Raw genomic sequence first — 12,509 nt, 5'->3', positions numbered from 1 at the left:
TTTTGGGCTAGAGATAAAGCAAAGGGTCAGCTCTGAGGATAGAAAAGATGAGTCAGAAGCTCTAGTTAGAAGACAAACAGTTAATAAAACATTTTAAATGCACTATTCCTGAGAGAGTGATATATTTTAGGGGAACCCCCCTAAAAAACCAGAAAAACGTAAGAGGAATCTTTAAAGACTTCTGAAATTTAAAAAAAAAAAGAAAACTGTGCCTGGGGCAAGCCTCATGGAAAAGGTGACATCTAAGTGAAGATGTGGATAAAGTGAGAGATCCAGTGGGCACCCATGCAAAAGGAACCCATTGTGAAAGACTAGTGCTCTTGGTGTTGGGCTGGCAGAAAGGGCTACTTAAGATGGCGAAAGTTCCTGCCATAAGACCTGAGCTTGGACAGGAGAACAAAGGCCCAAGCAGGAATCTGATTGGCTCCAGTGGACCAGTGGGACCCCGACAAGCAGGCGAGATATCCAAATAAGGGAAACTTATCAAAAGAACCCTGAGCTCCCCTCGAGATCCCTTAAAAGCCCCCTCCTCCCTGCCTTGAGCACGACTTCTGCCACTCTGCTTTCCAGAGTCGAGGAACCTCGCCTGAGGGTGCCCACCTCCTCCCGGTGCAACTTTCCTGGCTCCCCTTCTCCTGAGCCCTGAAACTTCGCCAGAGAGTGTTTTTAATAAATCTTGCCTTGCACCCACTTTGCCTAGTGTTGTGTTTATCTCGCCAGAAAAACTTTACACTCGGAAGTCCTAAGTGAGGGTAGGTGTGTTGGCAGACGGCTGGATGACAGCATAGCAGAGTGAGCCATAGGAAACAGTGAAGGAGAGGAGGTCTGAGAGTTAGTTACGCTAGGTCAGCTTCTGAAGAGCTCTGAAGGCTTCCATAGGAACTTGAATTGTACTCTGGGTGTATTAATAAATACCCTGAAAATGTCAGGATTCTCCAAACAGAACCCATTGGATCACATCCTATGCATATACAAAGAGATCTATTGTGCGGATTTTGCTCCTATGATTATGGAGGTTGACAAGTCCCAAGATATGCGGTTGGCAAGCTGGGGACCCAGGACATCTGATGGTGAGTTCTAGTCCAGAGACTAGCTGGCTTGACACCCAGGAAGAGCCAAAGTTTCAGTTCAAGTCCAAAGGCACAGAAAAAAATGATGTCCTAGCTCAAAAGCAATGAAGCAGGAAGAGCTCCCCTTAGTTGTGCAAGGGTCAACACTTTCCTCCCATGCAGGTCCTAACTGATTGGATCAGGCCCACCACACTGGGAAGAAGAATCTGCTTTAAACAATCTACTGATTTAAATCATTGGCCATTGGTGATTTATTCAACTTCCAGCCCCTTTCCCTCCCTGGAGGTCAAGGGGATGGGACTGAAAGTCCCAATCCTTCAGCCAAAGCTCCATTCCCTTAGCAACCAGCCCCCACCCTCAGCTGCTATCCAAATGTAACCTCATTAACATAACAAAAGACACCTTAATTGTTTTCAACACTTAGTAAATTCTAAGGCTTTTAGGAGCTCCCTGCTGGAAATGGGGATGGATGGACCAAAGGTGCATATTTCTTATTATAAATCATAGTATCACAGGTGTGAAGGGCAGTGCAGGACTCGAGCAGAAAAGGGACAGGATCCAATTTGCTTTTCCCCTGACCCCTTGCTTGCTGGACTGAGCCCAGACTTCTCTGGGGCTGTTGTGTTGCCCTGCTTGTGAGATGGGAGTGCCCAGGTCTGGGTGGACATGGTGGGTTGGTGGGAAGTTGATGGCTAGCAGCATTTTTTGGTGTATCAGATCCATATTAAGAGAGAAAGAGAAAACTCAACAATACCAATGTGTTTCTCCCGAGTGGTTGCAAGCTGCAAGCTGCAAGCTGCCATTACAGGAAAAGGGAAAATCTTTAAGAGATTTTTAAAGAAGAAATTCGGGAGCTCAATCTCAGACATATTGGGTTAGAGACACACAAGTGGAAAAATTAGACAGAGGGTGCTTGATCTGTAGGTCTGTAGCTTAGAAAAAGTCCAATGGCACCCATGAACTTGGAATGTCACCACACGGATCATATTTAACTGTGGGCCTGAGTGTGATCACACACTGCACGAGATAAAACAGAAGAGAGGTGAGGACCATCTCCAGTGGGCATCAGACCCACCTTCCTGCTGAAAACAACCACAAACAGAAAGGGAAAATCATGGCAAATCTGAAAACTACTGAAGGGCTGACAAGTGTAAGGTTTTACAGGAGAGATACACAGGACACCAGGCAAGATAGGAGAAAGGCAACATTTATTAAAGACGCCCTTGGGCGAGGTTCCTCGACTCAGGAAGACTCAGGAGAGGAGAGTTGGGGAAGTTGCACTGGGAAGGGGTTGAGTGAGCTTTTATTGGGTTAAGACAGACAGGGCATAGGTTCACAGTCATATAAGGTAAGGTATTTGGTGCTTGGAGGGTAGGAAAGTCCTGATGTTCCTGTTTCTCACATAGGTATCACTTATGTAATACCTATGTGAGGTTTACTTATGGTGACATGTCCTCAGCATGTCCTTCTTGCAGGAGAGTCATGGGTAGAGGAAGAGGGCAGCCAGGAAGATGGTGGCCCGGCGGCCATTTTATTGTTCCTCCTGCATTCCCACGGCTGCCGACTGTTGGGCTGGCAGGAAGGGCTACCAAAGATGGTGAAAGTTCCCGCCACACGACCTGAGCTCGGACAGGAGAACAAAGGACCAAGATGGCGAAAGTTCCCGCCACACCACCTGAGCTCGGACAGGAGAACAAAGGCCCAAGATGGCGAAAGTTCCCGCCACACCACCTGAGCTCGGACAGGAGAACAAAGGCCCAAGCAGGAACCTGAGACCCCCGCCCTGGGCTCCTGTGGACCAATGGGATCCCGATGAGCAGGAGGGATATCCAAATAAGGGAAACTTGCCAAAAGACCCCTGAGCTTTCCCCAAGACCCCTTAAAAGCCCCCTCCTCCCTGCCTTGGGTGCGACTTCCCCCACTCTGCTTTCCAGAGTTGCGGAACCTCGCCCGAGGGTGCCCACCTCCTCCCGGTGCAACTTTCTCGGCTCCCCTTCACCTGGGCCCTGAAACTTCACCGGAGAGAACCTTTAATAAACCTTGCCTTACACTCACTTTGCCTGGTGTTGTGTTTATCTCGTCAGAAAAACCTTACATTTGGTGCCGAAACCCGGGAGGAGATTGAGCCCCCACCCCAGTGGGGAGGCTCTCTCTCCTTTCCCTAGCCGGACTGGACCTGCCTTTCCGAACGCCACTTCTGAAGCCGTGGTGAGTTTCCCCGATTCTGCGCCCCCTTCCGGAAAGCCCTGCCTTAATCGAGGCCGCGTCAGGGCGGACCCCGCCGGTCACCAGGTGACCTCCGTGACTCCGAGAGGCTGGGAGACGTCCCTACCTCTACGGCAGTCGATACAGTTTTTCCTCAACCCAGTGGTGGACGAGGGGACGCCTTCCTCCAGCCCTCGGGTTGCCTGGCAACGAATCATGGGGACCTCCCAATCCAAATTCGATTCTAAAACACCCCTAGGGTGCCTGCTGGCCAATCTTAAGACCCTGGAACTGGACCAGGACTTGCGTAGGTGACGTCTCATACATTATTGTACCGTCGCTTGGCCGCAATACCAATTAGACAATCGGTCCCAGTGGCCTCCGGAAGGCACATTTGACTATCAGATTCTCATGGACCTAGGCAATTTCTACAAACGCCAGGGCAAATGGGTCGAGGTCCCTTATGTCCAGGCTTTCTGGACCCTGCGCTCTCGCCCCTCCCTCTGCTCTCACTGCTCCACCTCTCAGGTCCTCCTGGCCCGCTCCCCTCCTCCTACCCTGCCACCCACTGCTCCTAAAGACCCGGACCTCTCCTCCCCGTCTCTCCTCTCTGATTCTCCCCTCTCTGAACCTCCGGAGAGCTTTACCCACCCGCCGACCAGAGGGGCCCCGGCTCCTCTGCCTCCTCCTCCTTATCGCGATCCCCCACCCCAAGGCCCCTCTCTCCCTACGCCCCCCTAATCCTCCCACCGCGCAATCCAATCACCCCCCTTTCGGTCCCTTCCACCCCCCTTCCACCCTCCACCCTTTCCACCCCATCCACCTCGACTCCCGTCTCATCCCCTCAACCCCCAAAAAACCCTGAGTCTGCTCCTGATGCGGCCCCCCCGGAACCTTCCCCTACATCCCCCAGCCTCCAGCCTCCCCTCCCATCTCCACCCGCAATAGGGCTCGAAAACCCTCCCCTGAGTTAGTCTGCCCCCTAAGGGAGGTTGCTGGAGCTGAGGGAGTTGTTCGAGTTCATGCGCCCTTCTCTCTACAGGACCTTTCCCAAATTGAGAAGCGTTTGGGCTCCTTTTCGGCCAGTCCTGATAACTATATTAAAGAATTCCAATATCTGGCCCAAGCCTATGACCTCACCTGGCATGATTTACATGTGGTCCAGACCACCACCCTCACCACAGAGGAGAGGGAACGCATCCAGGCTGCTGCCCGGGAGCACGCAGACCAGGTCCATCTCACTGATGCTGCCATGCCAGTTGGGGCCCAGGCAGTCCCAGCCGTAGAACCAGGTTGGGATTATCAGGATGGCCAAGATGGCCGCCGGCGTCGCGACCGCATGGTCCAATGTCTCATAGCTGGCATGCGGGCAGCTTCTAATAAGGCCGTTAATTATGACAAGATCAGGGAGATTGTCCAGGCCCCTGACGAAAACCCCGCTATGTTTCTTAACCGATTGACTGAGGCCTTAACCCAGTACACTCGCTTGGATCCTGCCTCCCCTGCGGGGGCCACGGTACTGGCTACTCATTTTATTTCTCAATCGGCACCGGATATACGGAAAAAGTTAAAGAAGGCTGAGGAGGGCCCTCAGACCCCCATTTCTGACTTGGTGAAAATGGCATTTAAGGTTTTTAATTCCCGTGAGGAGGCGGCTGAGCTTAAACGACAAGCCAGACTCCAGCAAAAGGTTCAGTTGCAGACCCAAGCCTTGGTAGCAGCCCTGTGGCCGGCCGGCTCTGGGAGCCAGCAGAGAGGGGCAACCAACCGCACCCCCCCCGGAGGCCTGTTTCAAATGCGGGGCCGAGGGACACTGGGCTCACCAGTGCCCCAATCCAAAGCCGCCAACTCGGCCTTGCCCTCAATGCCATTTGATGGGCCACTGGAAATCCGACTGCCCTAACCTCGGGGTATCTTCGGCGCCTCAACGTGGGGGACCCCCCGAGACAGTAAGTCCGGCCTTTCAACTGCTTGGATTGGAGGACGACTGACGAAGCCCAGACTCGGCCACCCCTCTCACCCAAGCCGAGCCCAGGGTTACGCTCCAGGTAGCGGGTAAGTCCATCTCTTTTTTGCTGGACACGGGGGCTACCTACTCTGTTCTGCCTTCCTACTCGGGACTTACTCGAACCTCACCAATTACTGTTATGGGGATCGATGGGACCTCCTCCAACCCTAGGGTGACCCTTCCCCTTACCTGTAGCCTGGATGGGTTCCCTTTCTCCCACTCGTTCCTAGTCATTCCTTCCTGCCCGGTCCCTCTACTGGGTAGGGACATTCTCCGGAAACTGAGGGCAACTATCTGTCTCTCACCTTCTTCTCCTCCCTCCACCTCAACCCGTCTCATCTTACACCTCTCCACTCCCTCGACCCCCGCTCCAGATGACCTACCTACTGTAGACCCTCAGGTGTGGGACATCTCTGAGCCCATCATCGCTTCCCACCTTACCCCGGTTAAAGTACAGCTTAAGGATAACTCTAAGTTTCCCTCTCGAGCTCAGTTTCCTATTTCCTTAGCCCACCGCCGGGGCCTGAAACCTATCATAGAACGGCTTAAACGTCAGGGACTCCTGATCCCCATCAGTTCTCCCTGTAACACCCCTATCCTCCCAGTATGCAAGCCCTCAGGGGCTTATCGACTGGTGCAAGACCTTAGGCTTATTAATGAGGCCGTGGTCCCCCTCCACCCAGTTGTTCCTAACCCCTACACCCTATTGTCTCGCGTTCCTCCAAACACCTCTCACTTCACTGTACTGGACCTAAAAGATGCCTTTTTCACTATCCCCCTGCACCCTGATTCTTACTTTCTCTTTGCCTTCACCTGGGAGGATCCCGACACACACGTTTCTGGACAACTAACTTGGACTGTTCTACCCCAGGGGTTCAGGGACAGCCCCCACATTTTCGGCCAGGCCTTGACTACAGATTTACAGCAGTGCGCCCTTAAGGCCAGCACTCTACTACAGTATGTGGATGACCTCCTCCTCTGTAGCCCCTCCCTCTCGGTCTCCCAAGACGACACTTCCACCCTACTTAATTTCCTGGGGGCCAAGGGATATCGAGTCACCCCCTCTAAAGCCCAATTGTGTGCCCCTTCGGTTACCTATCTGGGCATACTCCTGACTCCCACTTCTAAGTCCCTTACTGGGGACCGCATAAGACTCCTCCAAGAACTCCAACCTCCCCAAACGGCGGATGAGATACTATCTTTTCTTGGGTTGGTCGGGTTCTTTAGACATTGGATTCCAAATTTCTCTATCCTGGCCCGTCCTCTGTACCAGGCAGCTAAAGAGACCCCCCAGGGTCCCCTGACTGATCCCACTTCAATCCGTCAGTCATTCCTTAAGCTGAGAGACCGCCTTACCACCAGGCCAGTTTTAGCCCTACCTGATATCTCTAAACCGTTTCCATCTCTACACCGATGAGCGCTCCGGCTCTGCCACCGGCCTCCTAACACAACAGGTGGGACCTACGCATAGGGCTATAGCCTACCTATCCAAGCAACTGGATGCCACCGCCCGGGGATGGCAACCTTGCCTCAGAGCCCTAGCGGCAGCCGCTTCTCTTACAAAGGAGGCCCTTAAACTTACCTTAGGGCAGCCTATCACGGTCTACTCTCCCCACCGACTCACAGACCTCCTTAGCCACCGATCTCTGGCCCATCTGACTCCTTCCCGTCTTCAACTATTCCATCTGCTATTTCTAGAAAAAACTCTTATATCTCTCTCTCTACCTCCCCCCCCCGCTTAAACCCCGCGACTTTACTACCTATACCCTCACCCACCCCGGAACCTGTTCACTCCTGCCTACAACTTATAGAAGACCTCACTCCTCCCCATCCCGGTCTCTCTGATCAACCACTATCCAACCCTGACCGCGTGCTCTTCGTAGATGGCAGCTCCGTCCTGGCCTCAGATGGCCAGAGGCACGCTGCTTATGCTGTAGTCACTATGGATGCGGTATTAGAGACAGCTCCCCTCCCAATCGGAACCACTTCCCAGAAGGCTGAACTCGTAGCTCTCACCAGGGCATTACACCTGTCGAAGGGACAACGAGTCACCATTTACACTGACTCTAAATATGCCTACCTCATAACTCACACACACTCTGCTCTTTGGCAAGAACGGGGGTTCCTAACTACCAAGGGCACCCCTATAGCTAATGGACCCCTCATTGCCAAGTTGCTTGAGGCCCTTAGTCTGCCCACTGAGGTAGCAATTGTCCACTGCCGAGGCCACCAAACAACCAGGGATCTGGTCTCCCTAGGCAACAACAGGGCAGACTCAGTGGCCAGACAAACGGCCCTAAGTACCCCTGTGTCTCCTATCCTCTTTCTTAACACCCCTCACCAGCCTTCCTACTCTACAGAGGAAACACAAGCCCTCCAGGCACGGGGAGGAAAAATTGGAGATAAAGGGTGGATCTACATTCAGGACAGGATTGCCCTGCCAGGCAATCTGGCGCACACCCTAATTACTGACATCCACCGATCCCTCCATATTGGCCCAAAGGCTCTCCACCAATTTCTTCAGCCATTGTTCTATCATCCTTCCTTATCTAAAGTAATTGAAGTTGTCCACAGGGCTTGCAAAACCTGTTCCGCTGTGAATTCACAAGGAGGAATCCGCAGACCCGGGCCTAACCATCAGCTCCGAGGGCATCAGCCCGGGGAAGACTGGCAACTGGACTTCACTCATATGCCTCGCCATAAAACCTTTTGCTACCTATTAACCTTGGTTGATACGTTCACAGGTTGGATCGAGGCATACCCTACGGCTCGAGAAACAGCAGATGTAGTGGCCACAATACTCATCGAGCACATCATCCCGAGGTTTGGATTGCCCCGGATCCTCCAGTCAGACAACGGACCTGCCTTCATCTCCAGTGTAACCCAGCAGGTAGCGGAGAGCCTCAACATAACCTGGAAACTTCACATCCCATACCACCCACAGTCATCGGGTAAGGTAGAAAGGGCCAACGGGCTGCTGAAAGCCCAACTCACCAAACTTACCCTAGAGACCCGTCTCTCCTGGCCCACACTTCTGCCCCTGGCTCTCACCAGACTCCGAGCTACGCCCCGAGGGCCTTCGGGCTTAAGCCCATTCGAATTACTATACAGCCGGCCCTTTCTTATAAATCATAGCCTTCCGGCCATCTCCCCACCTCTTTTATCCTATTTACCTTATCTTACTCTCCTCCGAGCTCTCTTAAGGGCTCACGCTGACACTGTCATTCCAGCCCCTAGCGACCATGCTTCTGAAGGGGGTATACGAGATCTATCCCCTGGGAACCAGGTCCTCCTCAAAAGCTTGCGGCCAGACTCCTTACAAACTCCGTGGACTGGGCCTTATACAGTTGTCCTTACCACCCCAACTGCTGCAAAACTGTTGGGGCACTCTGCATGGGTACATATCAACAATCTCAAGCGGGCACCCACAGAGACTAATTGGACCTCCCAGATGGCAGGCCCCACCAAACTCCGCTTGGTTAGGGCCCCTTCTCATATTCCTTCTAATCCAGACAAGCCAGGCGGAATCATGTGAGTCTAGCTGCATGAGGGGTTCAGGTACTTCTCGCCATTTTTCAGCCTTTACTTATATGCCTGCAACCTGCTACCGGGGAAAGGAACCGACAACCTGTACGTATGACCAGAAAACCTATTGGGTCTCCGACCTTGTGACAGCCAAACGAGGTATTGCCCCCTGCAACATCTACCCCAGGTCTGGAAAAGTGTGCTGGACCTATCTGGGTCAGGTCGGTCTCTCCGATGGGGGCGGGGTCCAGGACCAGGCTAGCCGTGAGCACATTAAAACAGCAGTCAGGGGGGCGCCTGGGTGGCTCAGTGGGTTAGGCCGCTGCCTTCGGCTCAGGTCATGATCTCAGGGTCCTGGGATCGAGTCCCGCATTGGGCTCTCTGCTCAGCAGGGAGCCTGCTTCCTCCTCTCTCTCTCTCTGCCTCTCTGCCTACTTGTGATCTCTCTCTGTCAAATAAATAAATAAAAAAAAAAAATCTTAAAAAAAAAAAAAAAAAAAAAAAAAAAAAAAAAAAAAAAAAAAACAGCAGTCAGGGACATGACTAAACGACTCCAACCCCCCAACGACCTGGTCTATAAGGGCATTAATCTCGGTAGCATCCAAAAATCCCCTACCACTGAACAACTGACAGTGGCCCTCCTGAACTCTAGTTACAGCCTGTGGCGAAATGTGTCGAAAAACGGTGACAGTGACTGCTGGATCTGTTTCCCTTTTTCAACACGTTCTAACATTGTAGGGATACCCCTCCCTATGGATTGGCCACTCCCCAACTCCACGACCACAAATAGCACGGTTCATATTGGCCCCATTGGGGAAAACATACCTATTATTAATGTGTCCTCCCCCCTCACCACTGCAGCTGCCAACATCACTAACTCCTCCCTCCCGTATTGTACTCCCTCGGGAATATTTCTCTCGTGCCCTCAGGGAATCTATCGCTGTCTGACCACTAACGACTCCCTGGGCTGTATATTCATCCTATTATCTCCTTCTACCACCATTTACTCTGAATCCCAGCTGCTATCCATCCTATTCCCCCAACACCGTGAAGAAAGGGCTGTCTTCCTCCCATTCATAATAGGGGCAGGGGTAGCCATAGGGGTGGCAACTGGGACAGCAGGGATAGGAACCTCCATAGACTTTTATTACAAACTCTCCCAAGCTCTGAATGATGATATGGAACGGGTTGCTGACTCCCTCACAGCCCTACAGACCCAGGTCACCAGCCTGGCAGCCTTAGCTCTACAGAACCGACGGGCCTTAGACCTTCTGACCGCCGAAAAAGGGGGGGGGGACCTGCCTATTCTTAAATGAAGAATGTTGTTACTTTGTTAACCAATCAGGTATAGTTACTTCCAAGATCAAAGAACTCAGGGATCGGATCCAAGCACGGCGGCGAGACACGTCCTCTTGGGGCCTGGACCCCTACAACTGGGTAACCTGGCTGCTCCCTCTGGCGGGACCTGTATGCATAATCCTCCTTCTAATCTCAGTTGCTCCCTGTCTTTTCCGGTACTTGCAGGGTCGCCTACAAGAACTTGCCCGAGTATCCGTCAATCAACTCCTCCTCCAGCCCTACTCTCGCCTGCCCACTTCCGACTACCCTTATGACGACGCCCCCTGTCAGCAGGAAGTAGCCAGAACCCAGTCGACGCCCCTGACACCATTATATTAAGCAAAAGGTCGGAATGTTGGGCTGGCAGGAAGGGCTACCAAAGATGGTGAAAGTTCCCGCCACACGACCTGAGCTCGGACAGGAGAACAAAGGGCCAAGATGGCGAAAGTTCCCGCCACACCACCTGAGCTCGGACAGGAGAACAAAGGACCAAGATGGCGAAAGTTCCCGCCACACCACCTGAGCTCGGACAGGAGAACAAAGGCCCAAGCAGGAACCTGAGACCCCCGCCCTGGGCTCCTGTGGACCAATGGGATCCCGATGAGCAGGAGGGATATCCAAATAAGGGAAACTTGCCAAAAGACCCCTGAGCTTTCCCCAAGACCCCTTAAAAGCCCCCTCCTCCCTGCCTTGGGTGCGACTTCCCCCACTCTGCTTTCCAGAGTTGCGGAACCTCGCCCGAGGGTGCCCACCTCCTCCCGGTGCAACTTTCTCGGCTCCCCTTCACCTGGGCCCTGAAACTTCACCGGAGAGAACCTTTAATAAACCTTGCCTTACACTCACTTTGCCTGGTGTTGTGTTTATCTCGTCGGAAAAACCTTACACCGACCTAAGAAAATTTTCAGCGTGAAATCGTGAAATCGAGGACAGGGTAGAAACCAGACAGGGAAGGGAGGCACCGAAGCTACACTTTAGCTGGGTGTGGTTGTAAATGGAATTGACTCCTTAATTTCTCTTTCTTCTCTCTCATTGTTAGCGTATAGAAACACAACTCATTTCTGTGCATTGATTTTATATCCTGCCACTTTGTTGACTTCCTCTATGAGTTCTAGCAATTTTGGGGTGGAGTCTTTTGAGTTTTCCAGAGAGTAAGATGCTACTTTTAGATAGAAACCAGGATCTGAACAGTCAAAAGACCGACCAACCAACCAACCAACCAACCAACAACAGAACAACGGCACAGGAAGACAGAGCCATGAGGGAGCACTAGGGATCCCAGAAATGTAGGGGAGGCCATGGGGGTGAGGAAAGGCACCAAACCATAAGATACCTAGGAATAAACATAACCAAAGAGGTAAAGGATCTGTACTCAGAAAAATATAGAATCCTGGGGCGCCTGGGTGGCTCAGTGGGTTAAGCCGCTGCCTTCGGCTCAGGTCATGATCTTAGGGTCCTGGGATCGAGTCCCGCATCGGGCTCTCTGCTCAGCAGGGAGCCTGCTTCCTCCTCTCTCTCTCTGCCTGCCTCTCTGCCTACTTGTAATCTCTCTCTGTCAAATAAATATATAAAATCTTTAAAAATATATATATAGAACCCTCATGTAAGAAATCGAGGAATACTCAAAGAAATGGAAAAACATATCATGTTCATAGGTTGGAAGAACAAATATTGTGAAAATGTCTCTGCTACCTAGAACAATCCATATATTCAATGAAATCCCTATCAAAATACCATCAACTTTTTTCACAGACCTGGAACAAATAATCCTAAAAATTATATGGAACCAGATAAGACCCCAAATAGTCAAAGGAATGTTGAAAAAGAAAAACAAACCTGGTAGCATCACAATTCCAGACTTCAAGCTCTATTACACATCTGAATCATCAAGACAGCATGGTACTGGCACAAAAACAGACACATAGATCAATGGAACAGAATAGAGAGCCCAGAAATAGACCCTCAACTCTATGACCCACTAATCTTTACAAAGCAGGAAAGAATATCTAATGGAAAAAAGACAGACTCTTCAACAAACAGTATTGGGAAAATTGAAAAATCACATGCAGAAGAATAAAACTGGACCATTTCCTTACACCATGAACAAAAATAGACTCAAAATGGATGAAAGACCTATATAGGAGACAGGAATCCATCAAAATCCTAGAGGAGAACACAGGCATCAATCTCTGTGACCTCAGCCACAGCAACTTCTTGCTAGACAGGTCTCCAAAAGCAAGAGAAACAAAGGCAAAAATGAACTATTGGGACTTCATCAAGATATAAAGCTTTTGCACAGCAAAGGAAAGTCAACAAAACCAAAAGACAATCAACAGATTGGGAGAAGATATTTGCAAACGACATAT

This window comes from Mustela putorius, unplaced genomic scaffold (genome assembly GCF_011764305.1).
Source record: "Mustela putorius furo isolate JIRA1106 unplaced genomic scaffold, ASM1176430v1.1 tig00000196_pilon_pilon_pilon, whole genome shotgun sequence".
In the NCBI taxonomy this organism is placed as follows: Eukaryota; Metazoa; Chordata; class Mammalia; order Carnivora; family Mustelidae; genus Mustela; species Mustela putorius.
The sequence above is the reverse complement of the archived record's forward strand: the minus strand, read 5'-3'. Positions refer to the sequence as shown.